We start from the raw sequence: 19,624 nt of genomic DNA on the forward strand, positions 1-19,624 counted from the left end.
AAGTGGATGAATTATCTCCTCTTTTCCCAGGTAAGTCACTCTTTCCATCACTCTCAAGTCACACACTCACAAACCCATCACACGTCCACATGGACCTCACCCACTACCAGATCAAGGGAAAGCACCAAGCACTCTCTCACACACACCTTCATCTGCTCTGTAGATCATGTCCTCATCCTGTCCATAGCATCACTCACCACCCACACATGCCAGGCATTCTTCTCATCTGGCCTGGCAGGTAACCTGCTTACACTCTCTCCATCTGTCTTCATGCAGGACAAGCTGACACACAACAAAAGGGAGAGGTCGCAGACTGGTGAAGGAATGCTCGACATCAAGGTCCTCACAAACTTTGAAAATAGACTCATCCAGCTGGCCTGTGAAGATCTGGACAGTTCCTGTGCTGACGGTGAGGTCAGCAGTGCCCAACCAAGTGAGGATCCAGCAGTGTAACATCCATCAGACAACCATGCTGTGAGTGAGTTCCCCTGTTTCGCAATCCCCTGCCATGCTCTTTTTATCTCTCCTTGCTTTCACAGGTGCATCTGGGAAGCAGCAAGGCTGTCCATGAGCCAGGTCCTCGACTCAAGTCCTGAAGAGACCTCAGAAGGAGAATCTGATGACACCCGAATTGAAGACCTATTTCAGCGCTGACCCACACCCTCCACCAGTGCAGAGACACACGCCTCGTTGGGACCTAGTTCGAGAGCAGCCTCAGAGTCATAATCTGGTGAGCACATAGCACTGTCTGATCCACAACAAGTGGAGGAAGGGACTTCCCAGGTTTCCAGCACTCGGAAGACTGCTGGAGGCCAGAAATCTGCTGAGTCCAAGTCAAAGGCGGAGCCTCTGGATTTGGTCATACTGGAGCTGCAAAGGCAAGCTCGGGAACATCAGGAAGGGATGCCCACTGTACTCCTCAGGTTGCAAGGCGCGATGGAGGAGTCCATCCACCTTCAGTCTGAGGTGATAGCACCGGCATGCCAGCCCACCAAGGTCAACACTCATAGGTTGGCGCCTGCCATGGAGACCTTGGTCCAGGTCATCAATTCTTTAAAGCTCTGTCTTCCTCATGAGCAATTTTAGTTTCCTCCCTCAAAGAGCCAGTCTGATCCCTATCTGACAGCAGATATACTGTACCCGAGTTCCAAAGGTATAATTTTAACACAAAAGGAGCATTATTCCAGACTTCTCTCAAATCTGCTCACAGGTCCAGTCTCTGGGTCTTCTTTTTCATCTGACCTGACTTCCAGCCAAGATGGAGTCCCTCTGATTTGGCCAGGCCACGCTCCAGTGTCTAAACACAGGCATAGTCCCAGCTTCTCAGCCATGCTGCTGCCAACAACTGCTTCTGGGCTTCCCTAAGCCCCAAACCTTAGCAGCACGGAGCTACCGAGAGCTTCCAGGGCTTCTCTGAGCCCCAGCCCCTACGACAGCATGGAGTTGCATGGAGCTGACTCTCCTCTCTGTATGCTCCTACGGCTGCTGTATACTCTGCCCTTGAACCGATCTATGTTACCTATTAATATCTGCCAACAGGGTTCAGCCGCTGTTCCTAGGCAGAATTTGTTGTATCAAAGCCGGGTACATTCTGTACCATAACTGTTACAGTTTCCAGTCAACCAGAGGTCACCCCCACAGGTGTGAAATTACTGTGGCTCCACACTGAAGACACAGAGACAAAAACATCCAAAAAATACAGATTTTATTACATTGTATCCAGGGCACTCAGCCTTTTCTTCATATCACTTGAAGTGTACTAAATTGGCTAAAGACTGGCACCTGTGAAGGTGAGGGCCTCAGAAGGAGGCCGAGATGGATCATCCACACTTGTGGGTCAGTTTCAGTCATCATTACTACCACAGGAATAACCAAGTTCTACTACAATGTTTTGATCTCCAAGGGTCTTATACTTTGCTATACTATGCCATATTATAGTGTGGGACATATATGGACTTCATGGCATTAAAAGTAACACACCCTTTATGTGGTAACATAAGTTGATTTATTCAGGAGGGAGAATCTGGAAGTTATTGGGTTTGTTGAGATTGGAGAGGTGTGTGCAATTGGTGATATGCATCATATGAATCCCATGTTCTAGATTTGCATTTGCTTTAGAGTGCCTTCTTGAACTGCTGCAGGCCCTGTGGTGAAGGTACGCCTGGCACCACACAAGTGCCAGGCAATGACCATCTCCAGCTATAGTGAACCTAACAATTTCCCCTTGACATTCAATGGCATTGCTATCACTGAATTCCCCCACTGTCAACATCCTGGGGGTTACCATTGACCAGAACCTGAACTGGACCAGCCATAGAAAGGCTGTGGCTACAAGAGCAGGTCAGAGGCTAGGAATTCTGCAGTGAATAACTCACCTCCTGACCCCTCCAAAGCCTGTCCACCATCTACAAAGCACAAGTCAGGAGTGTGATGGAATACTCTCCACTTGCCTGGATGAGTGCAGCTTCAACAACACTCAAGAAGCTTGACACCATCCAAGACAAAGCAGCCTGTTTGAATGGCCCGCCATACACCACCTTCAACCTTCACTCCCTCCACCGCCGATGCATAGTGGCCACAGTGTGCACCATCTACAAGATGCACTGCAGCAACTCACCAAGTCTCCATCAACCGTACCTTCCAAACCCATGACCTGTACCACCTAGAAGGACAAGGGCAATAGATGCTTGGGAACACCACCATCTGTAAGTTTCCCTCCAAGCCACACACTATCCTGACTTGGAAATATATCACGTTCCTTCACTGTCGCTGGGTCAAAATCCTGGAACTCCCTCCCTAACAGCACTGTTGGTGTATCTACACCACATGGATTGCAGTGGCTCAAAAAGTTGGCTCATCACCACTTCCTCAAGTTAATTAGGGATGGGGAATAAATATGACCTAGCCAGTGATGCCCACATCCCATGAAAGAATAAATTATTTTAAAAAATGGGTGGAATTTATAGTGATATTGAGAAGAATGCACATGCTGTGGTATTTAACATTGGTGAGGGAGGGGTAACAGTTTTGGGTTTTCATGACAGACAACTGGTACAGAGGGGAGATTGAATACCCTCTTTCAAGCAGAGGCTGGTGAACCAAAAGCATCATAATGTGGTCACTTCATCTCTACACACATTGAACTGGAAATTGATGTGGGTAGTTTGACTTGGGAAAGTTTGAATGTGGTCAATAGTATTTGAAGAGGAATAGCAGAGTTTGTTTGGTAGCCTGGCCAATATTTATCATTGAAACGGATTATCTGGACATAAATCTCTCTCCTGTTTGCCTTTCCTTATATTACAAGTGTCTACATTTCAAAAATACTTCGGCAACTGCATTCTGTCTGGCCAGGAGGACTGGATGGAACAATTGTCTTTTCCTGGATTTTTTGTAGAATTCAAGATTGTTTTACATACATGTTCTAATATAGTTGATCAACTGCAAAAAGTAAACCTACAAACACATAAAAGTCAGAAAAGTAAAGTTAATTAATGCAACAATCCTGATATAATTTGTTCTAGTATCCAGACTTATTGGCAGTAGTTCAGATCATTGGCTCCAACCACATTAATAACACATGGCTGTACTTGGACAGTAGGGGATGTTTTTTTTGAAATCTGAGCCAATACATTAAATCACTGCCAATAAGTCTGGGTACTGTTAATAAAGGGTATCAAGATAGATCTGAATGTAAGTTATATCATTGCTTTAGTGATTTCCACATTTTTATTTTTTTTCTGCTGGTCAATCTTACTTTTGTCAAGGATATGCTAGTACTTATTTACAAATGAATTACTTTTTGTTGTTGCAACAGATTAATGTCACAAAGACTAGCATATATATAATATTGATATGAGCAGATTATAAATATATCAAATCTTTTTCTACAATCTCAAACACATTGGACAGATATAGATTCTGTGACTCCAATAATTTGATATCAGACTGATTGAATATGAGCCTAAATCACCTTGGTTCATAAATAAACTTGCCTAAATCAATAAGAAATACCCAACTAGGGGATATCTTCATTTCATACCTTCAGCTGTTAAACATAGTCATTCCCCAAAATAAAAGCAAAATGCTGCGGAAGCTGGAAATCTGAAATCTGTGTTTTGAAGAAGAGTCATTCAACTCAGAATGTTAACTCTGTTTTTCTCTCCGCAGATGCTGTAAGATTTGCTGGGTTTTTCCAGCACTTTCTGTTTTCACATTCATTCCCCATCTATTTAGAGATGGAATGGGCAAGAAACCAGGTGGAAATAAAAAAAAGTAAAAAGGAAAATGATATAAATTGGTGGCCCTGCCCTAGTTTGAAGACAAGGAAGTCTCATAATATTAGATGCTGGATCTTTAGGGTTATTAATTTGAATAACTTGGGTGAGAGCTGAGCGCAGTCCAGAAGTACTGTAAGGTTGAGCATTTCCAGAAGTCATGTTGCAGAGAGCTGGCTGTTTCCACAGTTCTGTCAATGGTAACTCATTTGTGTTGGATCAATTGATTCAGTCAGTGAAAAGTGTAAGAACTTCTGAGTTAGCTGATATTGTACATATTTGGTCCTGATGCAAAGATACACTGTTCTTAAATCTTATCTAATTTCTTTTGGAAACTGACAGCCCTTTGAGTAAAAGCCAATATGCCAAATACAGAACAGACAACACTGACCTTGATGCTAGTAATTGTTATTGGCTTATTTAGTAGAAACATATGGCATATAAGTGGATCCAAATCACCTTCCTGAACTACAGTCATCCAAAAAAAAAATCTATTTATTAAAATTCAATTTTCTGGATTTGAATCATGCATTTGAATCAATTTGTTTAAACAGATAATAGCTTAATCCAACTGCTATGTGAAGAGGAGGTCAACTTTATTCAGGCTAAAAGCCAAACCAATGGTATCAATGATATATGTAAGGGATCCTGAAATCCTTCAAACATATCTTGAGTTGTGATTGACCCCCTGGTATAGATTACTATTAGGCAAAAGATTTCATTCATCAACAAGGCATTGGCAATGTATTAGTAATGCATTGCAGATCAGTGCTTCCATTGGTCAATAGTAATTGGGAGGGCAATATTACCAATCGGAATAACTGTGTAGTCCAGTGGATGACAATACTTGGAAATCTCATCATCAGTTGTTTGTTTTGAGACCCCGGAAAGCTTTAATTTGAATTCATAACATTTCAGTTTACCAAATAAGGGCAGGAAATCATGCATAAGAATCTACACCGGTCATGCCTGGAATAGATACAAAAATCTGTGTTAATTATATCGATGTGACTTCGCCAGAAAATTGATTCAATTATTTGAAAAAATGAAAATTCAGAGTGAGATGACAATAGGCATATAAAATGGCATCATTTTAATTCCTAGCTGAACAGTAGACTTCCTATAGAACAGCCATTGAAACAGTAAGCTGAAACACATTTTTAAGTGATTTCTGCCAAGTGTTTTACTTGAACTTTTTATTTGTAGAGGCATCAGTGTCCTATCACAGACATCAATAATATGTTGGGAAATCTTAACCTCACACAACAGGCAGCAGAGGATAGCTGGGGAGCAGCGGGTCTTATAATTTCAAAATCCTGCAAACTGTCCCTAACCCACCTTGAACTTGCCTATGCTAACCCACCATGATCTTTCTCCTGACCCATGATGAAAGCCGTCCTCATGATCTCCCCGCAACCCCCTCACCCCTGCAATGCTTTCCACCACCCACCCCTTCAGCTCCCCACTCCATAATTGCAAACTCCCAGCACTGGCTTTCTTGCCTGACAGGCAGTGGTAAAATGGAGAAAATAATTCAAATACCTTGTTACTCGCATTTCTATAGGTTTTCTGACCCTTATGACCAATTGCTCCACCTGCGACCCTACCCCTCCATTCAAGACTGAAGTATATAGCTGGGCCTATATCCTCCAAAACATTAATATCCTGTGTCAGGTTTGACTGAGGCCTATGGTTCAATCCCCAAAGTGGACAATTAAGTAGACTGAAAGAAGTTAGCTGATATAATCCAGTCTAGAAAAGAGTGCAATTAATTTTACAAAATGCTTCCCAAAAGATTAGATCTGTGAGTTCCAAGACTAAACTGACCCAAACTTCCAACTGAAAGCCTTTTCTACATCCACTGTAAACACCAATGTGGTTCAGAAACAGAATGAACAATGGCGATTAGCCTCGGTGTATTGAGCATCCAATGTTAAAAATATTGAAGCCCATGTGATCAAGTTGTACAAGTTGAGGAAGTTGTAGTTTATTTCTTTTGGCCATCATCTTAATCGAAGATCTTGAAATTACAGCTAAATAATATCAAACAGGACCAAAATTTCCTAGGAGTGCCTGCCACTCCAATACTACTTTTGTCAAAACGACAGTGATAAAGTTACAGCGTTGAGGAAATTTCCAATCATGGTTATAAAGGTATTAGAATATAATAAAACAGTTAAAAATAAGAGGCACATGATCGGAAGTGGGGAAGACTTCGGCCTGAGTGAGGCAGAGACGGAGTGAGTATATTTGTGAATTTGGATCAAAGTGGAATTCGGTACATAGGGGGGAAAAGGGGCTTTAGGTAAGGTTTACCCCAAGAAGTAAAGTGTGCACGGGGAATTCAGGAAGGGTGAGGAGGAGGTGCTTTTTCTCTCTACTCTTTTTTCAGTCTCCAGTATTTGATTTCCACTTTGGTGCAGCAGAAGGAGCAGGTAAACTAGTAACTAGTATTATTAGTTTTATCAGTATTGTAAGTACTCTATTGTTTTGTCAGTAATGTAAAGTTTACTGGCAGTGCCAAAACCTATTGGGAAGTGTAGGCTTCATTAATTCTAATTTAATTAATTAGCATTTATTAATTAATTAACACATATTGGAGATGGCAGGGCAGGTGATGTGCTGCGATTGCAGGATGTGGAAGCTTCGGATATCAGTGTGATCCAGGGAAAACACATCTGCAGTAAGTGTTTGTGGCTGCAGGAACTTCGGCTGAGTTATTGAGCTGGAGGCAGAGCTGCAGACACTACGGCACATCAGGGAGGAGGAAAGTCACCTGGGCACTTTGTTCCAGAAGGCGGTCACACCCCATAGGATAGAATCTTCTGATTTGGTCAGTGGTCAGGGACAGGAAGGTGTGACTGCAAGTGAGGCTGGTAAGGGGACCCAGAGGGCAGGAGTGCAGGAGCCTCTGCCCTTGCAATTAACCAACAGTTTGAGGTATTTTCAGCTTGCTTAAATGAGAGTGGGGGCTGCAGGGTGGATGAGCTAACTGGATGTGGCACCGTGGTACAGGAAGCCATTCAAATGAGGGGAGTTACAAGGAATGTAGTGATAGTAGGGGACAGTATAATCATAGGGATTGACACTGTTCCTTGCAGCAAAGAGCGTGAGTCCAGATGGCTGTGTTACCTGCCCAGTGCCAGGGTTCGGGACATCTGCTCAGGGCTGGACAGGAACTTGCAGTGGGAGGGGAAGGATTCTGTCATCATAGTCCATGTTGGTACCAATGACATAGGCAGGATGATGAAGGAGGTTCTGCATAGTCAGATTAGGGAGATGAATGCGTGGCTCAAAGACTGGTGTGGGAGAAGTGGGTTCCGGATCATGGGGCACTGGCAGCAATACTGGGGAAAGTGGGATCTGTACCGTAGGGGCGGTCTACACCCGAACCGTGCTGGGACTGGTGTTCTTGTGAGCCACCCAACTAGGGAAGTGGAAAGGATTTTAAACTAAGTAGTGGGGACAAGGGATCAAATTTGGGAAGATGTGGTAAATCAAAGTGCAGAGACAAGGCAAAAGAGAAAGGTATTATTATGGGAAATGAAAAATTGACCATGGCAGGAAGGAATAGTCTAACAGTAAATCAACAGATGAGACTAGAGGTTACAAAAAGAATAAAATGATAAAACTAAAGGCTTTGTATCTGAATGCACAAAGCATTCAAAACAAAACAGATGAACTGAGAGCACAGATAGAAATAAATAAATAAGATTTGATGGCTATTACAGAGACATGGCTGCAGGAGGACATGGATTTGGACCTGAATATAAAGGGGTACAGGACATTTAGGAAGGACAGGAAGCTAGGAAAAGGTGGAGGGGTGGCTCTGTTGGTTAATGATGTTATTCGCAGAATAGAGAGGGATGACCTAAGTTCAGGAAACCAAGATGTGGAAATGGACTGGGTAGAGATGAGAAATGGTAAAGGAAAGAAGTCACTTGTGGGAGTGGTGTACAGGCTCCCTAATAGTAACCACATGGTAAGGCGGAGCACAAAGGAAGAAATAATTGGAGCTTGTCAGAAAGGCACGGCGATGATCATGAGAGATTTTAATCTACATATAGACTGGGAAAGTCAGATGGGCAAAGGTGGCCTAGATCAGGAGTTCATTGAATGTTTCCATAATAGTTTCTTAGAACAGCATGTTCTGGAGCCAACCAGAAAGCAGGCTATAATAGACCTGGTATTGTGCAACGAGATGGGATTAATTAATGATCTCATAGTGAAGGCGCTCCTAGGTAGCAGTGACCATAATATGATTGAATTTTACATTCAATTTGATGGAAAGAGGAGTGGGTCTGAGACTATGGGCAGAAATTTCCCCAGAATTGCACTAAGTACGGTAGCGAACGGGTAAAATGGAGTCTTACCCGCCAACGAAAAAGGTGGATTTTCATGCCGTATCTTCTTGAGCCCACCTCATTATTTATGCATTCCTGGGAGACAAGCCATTTCCATGGCGGGGTGGGCTCTCAATTGCCTGCTCACCATCACCCGGCTGTTGCATCACGCTGGCCGCCATCTTTAGAAGGCAGCCGCCAGCAAAGTGCTCATCGCCACCACCTCACTAACGCTGCCTGGGAGACATGGCCAGCAAAGGCAAAAAGACTGCAGCCCCCCCGCTTCAACAATGGGTCCCTCAAGCGACTGCTGGATGCCGTGGAGGCCCGACGGGATGTGCTCTATCCCCGGTCTGGCTGCAGGATTTGCAGCAATGTCACCAACCCGGGTTGGGAGGCAGTGGCAGCGGTGGTCAGCGTGAATGCCCTGCAGAGGAGGACAGCCACCCAGTGCTGCAAAAGGATGAATGATCTCATCCGTTCCGCCAGGGTAAGTCACTCTTTCCATCACTTCCAACTCACACACTCACAAACCCATAACACATCCACAGGGCTCTCACTCACTGCCAGTGCAAGTAACATCACCATTCACTCTTTCACACACACCATCATTGTCCACATCCCTTTCATGGGACCACTCACCACCCACACAGGCCAGGCATACTTATCATCTGGCCTGGCAGGCGTCCTGATACACTCTCCCCATCTCTATCTATGCAGGACAAACTGGCTCACAACAGGAGGGAAAGGTTACAGACAGGTGGAGGGATGCCGGAGATCAAAGTTCTGACAGAATTCGAAAACAGAACCATCCAGCTGGCCAGCGATGACTAGGACCAGTCCTGTGCTGACAGTGAGGTCGGGCTGCTCTACCAATTGAGGATCCAGCAGTGCAACATCCATCAGACAACCATGCTGTGAGTGATGTGTCCTCTTTCACAGGCCACTGCCATGTACTAAATATCTCCCCTTGTTTTCGCAGGCACGCTCCAGTGCCATCCATCCAGGTGACTCTGGAAGTGACCGGCCCATCCGAATTCTCACTTCCTGTGATCTCCGCGGACCCACCTTCACAGGCTGAGGTGGATACCACTGCCACACAGCGGGACTCCGAAAGTAGGCCGAGCCCTCTAAGTCTCGGCACTCCAGAGGACGCATGCCAAAGTCATCACAGACAGGGCATCACAGTCAGCAGGCTGCCTCCACTTTCACTGTGGATGTCCGGGGAGCACCAAGATGTAGCGGCAACGTTAGGAAAGTTAGGTAAAGGTAGTTGCACAGCTTTGGCATGGGTGTTGATCACTTGCACCTACTGTTCACTATTGTCAATAAACTCTTAAGAATGTCTCCCTGCCTATGGCTTCTTGTTCTGATGAGCAGTGTTCTTGTCACTCAGATGTGAAACCTTTCTGAACAAGATAAAAGGCAGGTATCTCAGTCCAGGGCCTCACACTCCCTGGAAACATTACTGATGCCTGCACCTCGGCAATGCTGGTCATTGCTGCCAGAATGTAATGGGCAGGCGCCACAGAGTTCCGTCATTCTCTCTGTGTGCTCTCAGCACCTTTAAGGTGGGGCTGGCCCCCATCACACCAGCATCTGCGACCAGTGATGCTGTGCATTAGTTCCTGAAGGGCTGAGGTACTGAAGGGGGACACAGCATCAGATGCATCTAAGGTTTCATGGCTGCGTCTCTGAGATGGCCCTGATCATGGAGCGCAAGCGAGCTGCCTCGGCCAGACAGGAGTCAGACGTTCTCAGAGGCTATGTGAAGATCTATGGAGTGTCCTCTCTGCATGTTGTCATTATCCTCCTGCGATCGAGCAACTATTAGTGGCTCCACCACCTCTCCATGACAGGAGCATTCTCACAGAGGGTATTGGCGCTGCAATAGGCCAGACTGGAGTCAAATGTTCACATCTGCGATGTGAGAATCGATGGGGACATCTCACTGCATGTCGTCATCATCCTCCACAAATCTGGCAGCAATGAAGGCCTCCCAAGTGTGCCTGCCTCATCTAGCCAGTGCGAGAGCCTCATCCATCATTGTCACCACCGAGGACCCCCCTCACCCTCATCCCCATTGGCGTCCTCCTCATCGGAGGAGACATGCAGCTCTTCCATCTCCTCCTCAGCCAGCTCCTCACCCCATTGCGGCATCAGGTTGTAAACGGCACAGCAGACAATGACGATACAGTCACCTGCAGACTGTATTTCAGGGCTCCACCAGAGTGGTCCAGGCACCGGAACCACATCTTCAGCATCCTAATGATTTGCTCCACCAAGTTGTGAGCTGCTGCATGAGCCTCATTATAGTGTCACTCTGCTGCAGTCTGAGGCCGCTGCATGGGTGTCATCAGCCACAGCCCCTGGGGGTAGCCCTTGTCCCCAAGGAGCCAACCTTTCAGCCTCTGTGGACCCTGGAAGACTGCAGAGATCTGCAAGCGACTCTGGACGTAAGCGTCGTGCACACTCCCTGGGAACCGTGCACATACCTGCAGGATGAGTTTTTGGTGGTCGCATACCAGCTGCACGTTCAGTGCGTGGGAGCCCTTGTGGTTAATGAAGTCCACTGAGTGTAGCGATGGAGACCTGAGCACCACTTGAGTGCAGTCAATCGCACCCTGTACCTTTGGGAATCCTGAGATCAGGGTGAATCTAATGGCCCTTGCATTCTGGCTGTCCCAGTCCCGGGCGAAATGTACAAAGTTGTGTGCCGTGGAGAAGGTGGCATCTGCGACCTCATGGATGTATTTGTGGGTGGCGGATTGTGAGACTCCACAGAGGTCACCTGTGGAGCCCTGAAAGGAGACATTGGCATAGAAATTGAGAGCCGCAGTCACTTTCACAGCCACTGGCAGTGGATTCCCTCCATGTCCCCTTGGCGCCAAGTCCTGCAGTAAGTGGCAGATGTGAGCCACCAGGTCTCTAGACATGCGTAGTCATCGGCCACACTAGTTCTTAGTCATCTGCAGGAATGGCAGGGGATGTCTATAGACCCTGGGTGTCACTAGGTGCTGACCAGCCACGGTTCACTGTCGCTCCTGGGCAGTGTGTGCAGGAGCCCCTGCTGCCCCCTCTTCATGAGGTCGCTGCTCCTGCCTTTGCGCAGCCAGGAGCCTCAGTCGCTCTCTCCTCCATCTTCTACGGTCCCTGTAGACCATCAGGCATACAGCTAGATCACCAGGATCCATGGTCCTGACGTGGTCCTCCTGCGGCATGAAAGAGAGAGAGAGAGAGAGAGATGTGGTTATCATGGCTGTACTTAGCACCTTTCCTGGCCCTGTGTGACCGTCCCTTAATGCTTCCCGGAGAGTTTTGGTCACCCCTCGGATGGCCAGAGATGAGTGCGCTGCATGGATGCCCTGTCAACCTGCGACATGAGGACACTGGTCCAAACCGGGATGCTGAGATGCAAGGGGCTGTGAGCACCTGCAGCAGTGACTGCTACATGGCCAGTGTTGGTGAGGAGATTGTACAACGTGTGCAGTCCAACTGCTCCAAGGTCCAATAAAGTGGTGGCAGACTCGAAGTCTGTGCCGGGGGGTTGGGGGGATGGGGTTAAGGTATGGAGCACTTGGTGGCCTATTGGTGCCTCTGCGTTGCTTGCATGGGTGGGCAGGCTAGGAGCCTGACCCCAATCATATCACTGTGGCTGCGCCTGATCTGTCTTAGTTACAGAGGAATGGTCAGTTTATACAGGTGTCCCTAATGCATGGCCAATCCCCTCACTGGTCAGTTTATACAGGTGTCCCTAATGCATGGCCAATCCCCTCACTGGTCAGTTTATACAGGTGTCCCTAATGCATGGCCAATCCCCTCGCTTACCCTGCCCCCCATCTCTATTACCTGTGCATGGGATGCAGCGCCAGAGCAGCACTTGACACACCACCCCCCACCCTAAGCAGTCGCCCCCGAGGCTGGCCAGCACTTACCCCCAGACATCACCCCCCATCTCAGCAATCGTCCCCGAAGCTGGCCAGCATTTGCCCCCGGATACCATCCCCGCCCCCTCAGCAGTCACCTCCGGGACCAGGCATAAGTTGCTCCTGCTCCCCCCCCCACTCCAGCGGCCCTGAGGCCTGTAAACAACCGACGAACTGTGGAAAATGGTGCTGTTCACTCACCTCAGTTCCACCAAAGTGAAGGCCATCAAGTGCATGTTGCCTGCGTGCTTTTGTGAAGCATGTTGGCGTGCTTTCCCGCCGACATGGATGGACGATACGATGGGGTGCCAAGAGCCTGGTGGGATGGCCTTTTAATTAAATGCTAATGTATTTCAATTAGCTCCCCATCGACCGATGGTGGGAAACGCGGCCCGCTGCTGTCGGGCTGAGTGGACGAGTGCGACCTGCCTTCATGCCGTCGTGAAGCAGGTTGTGCCATATTTTCCACGTACGCCACCTATCATGCCCGCCACCAGCGGGCTCGGAAAATTCCACCTAATGTTTTTAATCTTAAATAAGGGCAATTATGAGGGCATGAAAGCAGAGCTGGCTAAAGTGAACTGGCAAATTAGGTCAACGGATAGGTCAATAGAGATGAGTGGCTAATATTTAAGGGGATATTTCAGAATACACAGGATCGATACACTCTAACAAGTAAGAAAAAGTCCAAGGGACAGACACACCATCTGTGGTTAACTAGAAAGGTTAAATAGAGTATCAAACTTAAAAAAAAGTACATAATTGTGCAAAGATAGCTGGAAGGACAGAAGATTGGACAGAATATAAAGAACAGCAAAGGATGACTAAAGGATTAATAAGGAAGGAAAAATTGGAGTACGAGAGAAAGCTAGCCAAACATATAACAGATAGCAAGAGTTTCTATAAATGTTTAAAAAAAGAAACAAGTTAACAAAGTGGGCGTTGGTCCTGTAGAAAGTGAGTCTGGAGAATTGATAATGGAAAATAAGGAAATGGCAGGTGAATTGAACAGGTATTTTGCATCTGTTTGCACAAGTTACATCCTAGAAGCAGCTCTAAACCAGGAAATAGAAGGAAGAGAGGAAGTCATGAAAATTACAATTACCAGAGAAATGGTACTGAGTAAATTGATGGAGCTGGGGGCTGACAAGTGCTCAGATTCTGATGGACTTCATCCTAGGATTTTACAAGTGAGATAGTTGATGCATTGGTTTTAATTTTCTAAAGCTCCCTAGATTCGAGGAAGGTGCCATTAGATTGGAAGATAGCAAATATAACTCCATTATTCAAAAAGGGAGGGAGGTAAAAAGTGGGAAACTACAGGCCAGTTAGCTTAACATCTGCCATTGGGAAAATCACAGAATCAAACAATGCAGAAGAGGCCCGTCGGCCCATCGAAGGTTCTATACAACTCCAACATGATATCCCTACTTTTGTAAAATATGCCTCAATTGATAAAGACAAGTGTCCCATATGCCTTTTTCACCACCACACTAACATGCCCCTCCGCCTTCAGAGATCTATGGACACACACACCAAGGTCCCTTTGTTCCTCAGAACTTCCTAGTGTCATGCCGTTCATTGAATACTTCCTTGTCAAATTACTCCTTCCAAAGTATCACTTCACACTTTTCAGGGTTAAATTCCATCTGCCACTTATCTGCCCATTTGACCATCCCATCTATATCTTCCTGTAGCCCAAGACACTCAACCTCACTGTTAACCACCCGGCCAATCTTTGTGTCATCCACAAACTTACTAATCCTACCCCCCATATAGTCATCTATGTCGTTTATATATATGATAAATAATAGGGGACCGAGCACAGATCCCTGTGGTATGCCACTGGACGCTGGCTTCCAGTCACTAAAGCAGCCTTCCGTCATCACCCTCTGTCTCCTACAACTAAGCCAATTTTGAATCCACCTTATCAAATTACCCTGTATCCCATGTGCATTTGCCTTCTTTATAGGTCTCCCGGTGGGACCTTGTCAAAGGCTTTGCTGAAATCCATTTAAACTACATCAACTGCACTACCCTCGTCTCTACACCTGGTCACCTCCTCAAAAAATTCAATCAAATTTGTTAGGCATGACCTTCCTCTGACAAAGCCATGCTGACTATCCCTGATCAAACCTTGCCTCTCCAAGTGGAGATAGATTCTCTCCTTCAGAATTTTCTCCAATAGTTTCCCTACCACTGACGTGAGACTCACTAGTCTGTAGTTCCCTGGCTTATCTCTGCATCCCTTCTTAAATAGCGGAACCACATTAGCTGTTCTCCAGTCCTCTGGCACCTCCCCCGTGGCCAGAGAAGAATTAAAAATTTGGGTCAGAGCCCCTGCAATCTCCTCCCTTGCCTCCCTCAGCAGTCTGGGACACAAATCATCCGGACCTGGAGATTTGTCCACTTTTAAGCCTGCCAACACCTCCAATACCTTGTCACTCCCTATATCAATTTGCTTAAGAACCTCACAGTCTCTCTCCCCAAGTTCCATACCTTCATCCTCATTCTCTTGGGTGAAGACGGATGTGAAGTATTCATTCAACACTCTAGCGATGTCCTTTGGCTCCGCCCATTGATTGCTCCCTTGGTCCCTTATGGGCCCTACTCCTTCCCTGTTAATCCTCTTCCCATTGATATACTTATAGAATATCTTGGGCTTTCTCATGTCCCCTCTTTGCTCTCCTAATTGCTTTCTTAAGCTCCACCCTGCACTTTCTGTACTCCACTAATGCCTCTGCTGATTTGCTTCCCTTGTACCTGCTAAAAGCCTCCCTTTTCCTTCTCATTGTAACCTGAATATCTCTGGTCATCCATGGTTCTCTGGGCTTGTTACTCCTTCCTGTCACCCTGGAGGGAACATGTTGAGCCTGTACCCTCCCCATTTCCTTTTTGAACACCCCCCACTGCTCTTCTGCAGATTTCCCCACAAGTAGCTGTTCCCAGTCTACCTTGGCCAGATCCTGCCTTATTTTACTAAAATTCGCTCTACCCAAATCCAAAATATTTTTTTGAAAGTTGTCTATTTCTTTGTCCATAACAAGCTTAAATTGTACCATGTTGTGGACGTTATCACTAAAATGCTCCCCCACCTCCACCTCAGCCACCTGTCCGGCTTCATTCCCCAGAATTAGGTCCAGCTGGAAACTATTATTAAAGAAGCTATAGCAGCACATTTGGATAAGTTTAAGGTAGTCAGGCAGAGTCAACATGGTTTTGTGAAAGGGAAATCATGTTTAACCAGCTTATTGGAGTTCTTTGGGGAAGTAACATGTGCTGTGGATAAGGGGGAATCAGTGGATGTACTGTACTTAGATTTCCAGAAGGCGTTTGATAAAGTGCCACATCAAAGGTTACTGTGGTAAGGAAAAGCTCATGGTATAGGGGGTAACATATTGGCATGGATAGAAGATTGGCTAGCAAACAGGAAGCAGAGAGTAGGCATAAATGGGTCTTTTTCAGGTTGGCAAGATGTAACTAGTAGTTTGCCACAGGGATCAGTACTGGCACTTCAACTGCATGCAATTTATATAAATGACTTGGGTGAAGGATGGGTGGTTTGGTTGCCAAATTTGCTGATGACACAAAGATAGGTAGGAAACTAAGTTGTGAAGAGGACTTAAGGAGGCTACAAAAAGATATAGATAGGTTAAGTGAGTGGGCAAAGATCTGACAAATGGAGTATAATGTGGGAAAATATGAAATTGTCCATTTTGGCAGGAAGAATAAAAGAGAAGCATATTATCTAAGTGGTGAGAGATTGCAGAGCTCTGACGTGCAGAGGGATCTGGATGTCCTAATGCATGAATCACAAAAGGCTAGTATGCAGATACAGCAAGTAATTAGGAAAGCTAATAGAATGTTATCATTTATTGTGAGGGGAATTGGATACAAAAGTAGGGAGGTTATGCTTCACCTATACAGAGCACTAGTGAGACCTCATCTGGAGTACTGCGTACAGTATTGGTCACCTTATTTAAGGAAGGGTGTAAATACATTGGAAGCATTTCTGAAAAGGCTTACCAGACTAATAGCTGAAATGAGCGGGTTGTCTTATGAGGAAATGTTGGACAGACTAAGCTTGTAACTGCTGGACTTGAGAAGAGTAAGAGGCAACTTGATTGAAGCATATACAGTCCTGAGGGGACTTGACAGGACGGATGTGGAGAGGATGTGTCCTCTTGTGGGAGAATCTAGAACGAGGGTCACTGTTTAAAAATAAAGGGTCGCCCATTTAAAGTGGAGATGAGACAAAAATTATATCTCTCCGAGTGTCGTGAATCTTTGGAACTCTCTGCCTGAAAAGGGGGTGGAAGCAGAGACTTTGAATATTTTTAAGACAGAGGTAGATAGATTATTGGTAAACAAGGGAATGGTAGGTTATCGGGGGTAAGCGGGATGCAGATTTGAGGTTATTATCAGATCAGGCACGATCTTATTAAATGGCGGAGCAGACTCGAGGGACCGAATGGCCTACCTGATGTTCGTAAAATAAATAGAATATAAGAAAACAGGGAAGAAGAGACAAAAAATTACATGCTTATATTTTTCTTAATTTAAAATTGCATTTCCAAAGTTTATTGTAGTGTATCAGGATAATTTACAAACCATCGGACCCCCTCTCAATTGTTTCAGTGTTCATCCCATTCATCACCACTGCACATGGGTGCTGTATATTCGAACTACAGAATGCTCTGCCACAGCTTTGACAAAGTCGCTTTGACCGTAAATACCTCTCCTGTGATCTGCCACCAGGAAGGATAAGAATAGAGCACTCATTGTAAAGTACTTTTCAATGTATTGAGAACATTATTGCCTCCAACTTCTCCTCCAAGTGCATACCTGACTTCTTCATTGTTGTTGGGTCAATAGCCTGGAGTTCCCTACCCATTGCTTCGAACAGGTCAACAGTCAACTCCTTGATCTCTTAAACTTCTGTTCAGCTCCAACCACCCCTCTAAACTATCTGTGGATATTTTTGCCACATTGAAGGTACTATGTAGTTGGTGAGCTGAAAATATGAATAAACTACCCACTCAAGTAGCTTGGAATTCCTTAGACCTATTGGTGATGTAAATATATTTCTTCTCACTGTTGGTTCAATTCCAGTGGACACCGATAACTTTTCAAAAAAAAAGAATTAAATTGTCAGTGAATTACTTAAAAGAATCGCCTGACAAGATTCCAAGTTTTAAGAATTTTACTGTAACAAACAAATTAAAATCAACATTGACTGAACATTACATTGTAGGCAACTAATACACTAAACTACTGAAAATACATCCCTTATTAACGTTTTAACACACTTAAAAATCCCATGCCATATTTATACTTTACAGCAAGCTCTTGCAGTCTTTACATGAACCAGTTCAAAGTTACTCCTGGCTTCCAATAGGCTCGCATCTACCCATTTCACTGAGTTGTAATGTCCAGTGACCATCGAATGTCCTTTCCCTCAGTCTAATGAGAAAGCCTGAACAGACCTCCAGCAGCACGGCTCATTCTGGTGATTCCTTCTCCTAGTCATGCCAGGATGAATCTTCCAGTGCTCTTAAATTTCCATGGATTTGCTCTGTTCAATGAGAGAATGCTCCCCCAACACCACCCCCCCACCCCACCCCCAACCCCCTCCAGCCCCACCCCCACCACCTGTATTCTGTCTGGTAGCTAACAGAGAAACAGCATCTTCCGTTTGCTGACCATAGCAGCTGCTGTACCTGTCTCTATTTCTCCGGGACTCTCCATGTCGAAAGTTTTTAATCAGACTGCCTGAGAGTCTGCAAGTATATCTATGACAAAGTCGACTGCTCTGTGCTTTGTTTACAGGTGTTAAACCTGGCACGTGGACTTCAATAATAATTGACCTGGGCCACTGTGCCATGTTAACCATGCCCATTGGCTTATCATAAGGCAAAACTAGTAGGAGGTCACATGCTCTCTTTTTAGCTTGAATTAAAAGATACAATGTTAAACATAAACACCTCATAAAACCTTACATTCTTAACTGCTCCCCCCTATAAAATTAAAAATGATTACCAAAATAATGATTTTTCTACAACACTACTAAAATATAACATGGTATTAACCACAAATTTACTATATACAATACAAGTAATAGGATCTCCCTTCTGTCACAAATGATTTCGAGCTCCATGCAATCATTGGTGAATATCCCCACATTTGGCCTTGTAATGGAGGGAAGATCATTGATGAAGCAGCTGAAAATGGATCGGCCTAGGACACTAACATTAGGAACATCTGCTGCGGGGTCCTGGGGCTGCCATGATTTGCCTCCAACAACCACAACCATCTTACTTTGTGCTAGGTATGACACCAACCAGTGGGGAGCTTTCCCCCGATTCCCATTGATTCCGGTTTTACTCGGACTCCTTGATGCCACACTCAGCCAACGTTGCCATGGTGTCAAGGGCAGTCATTCTCACCTCACCTCACCTCATGAGTTCAGCTCTTTTGAACTTAAGGCGTAATGAAGTTAGGAGCTGAGTGGCCCTGGCAGAACCCAAACTGAGCATCAGTGAGCAGTTTATTGCTGTGTAAGTGCCGATTGATAGCACTGTCAATAACACCTTTCATCACTTTGCTGATGATTGAGTGTAGACTGACGGGGTGGTAATTGGCCAGATTGGATTTACCCTGCTTTTTGTGGGCAGGACTTACCTGGGCAATTTTCCACATTGTCAGGTAGATGCCAATGTTGTCACAGCACTGAAACAGATTGGCCAGGGGCACGGTTAGTTCTGGAGTATGAAAACAGAAAAGGAATGTCTATTTGTGTTTCAAGAAAATAAAATTTTAAAAGAATGCAAATTTTTGCAAAATATGAAGTTTTTGTAATAAAATGATGTACAGGACAGGTTTCTTACTTGACTCAGATAAATTTATTTAAAGAGCTTTTGTAGAAGCTACGTTCTTGAGCCAGGTCCATGACTAGAAAGCTCCACCCTAAAGATTACCTGCGCTTAGAGCTGATTCATCAGTACAATCCCGTGACCCCTAAAAGCAGTAGGAAAGGCTTTACCCACAATCACTACATTCCTCCCCATTAATTTTTTTT

This window comes from Cetorhinus maximus, chromosome 1 (genome assembly GCF_964194155.1).
Source record: "Cetorhinus maximus chromosome 1, sCetMax3.hap1.1, whole genome shotgun sequence".
Lineage (NCBI taxonomy): Eukaryota > Metazoa > Chordata > Chondrichthyes > Lamniformes > Cetorhinidae > Cetorhinus > Cetorhinus maximus.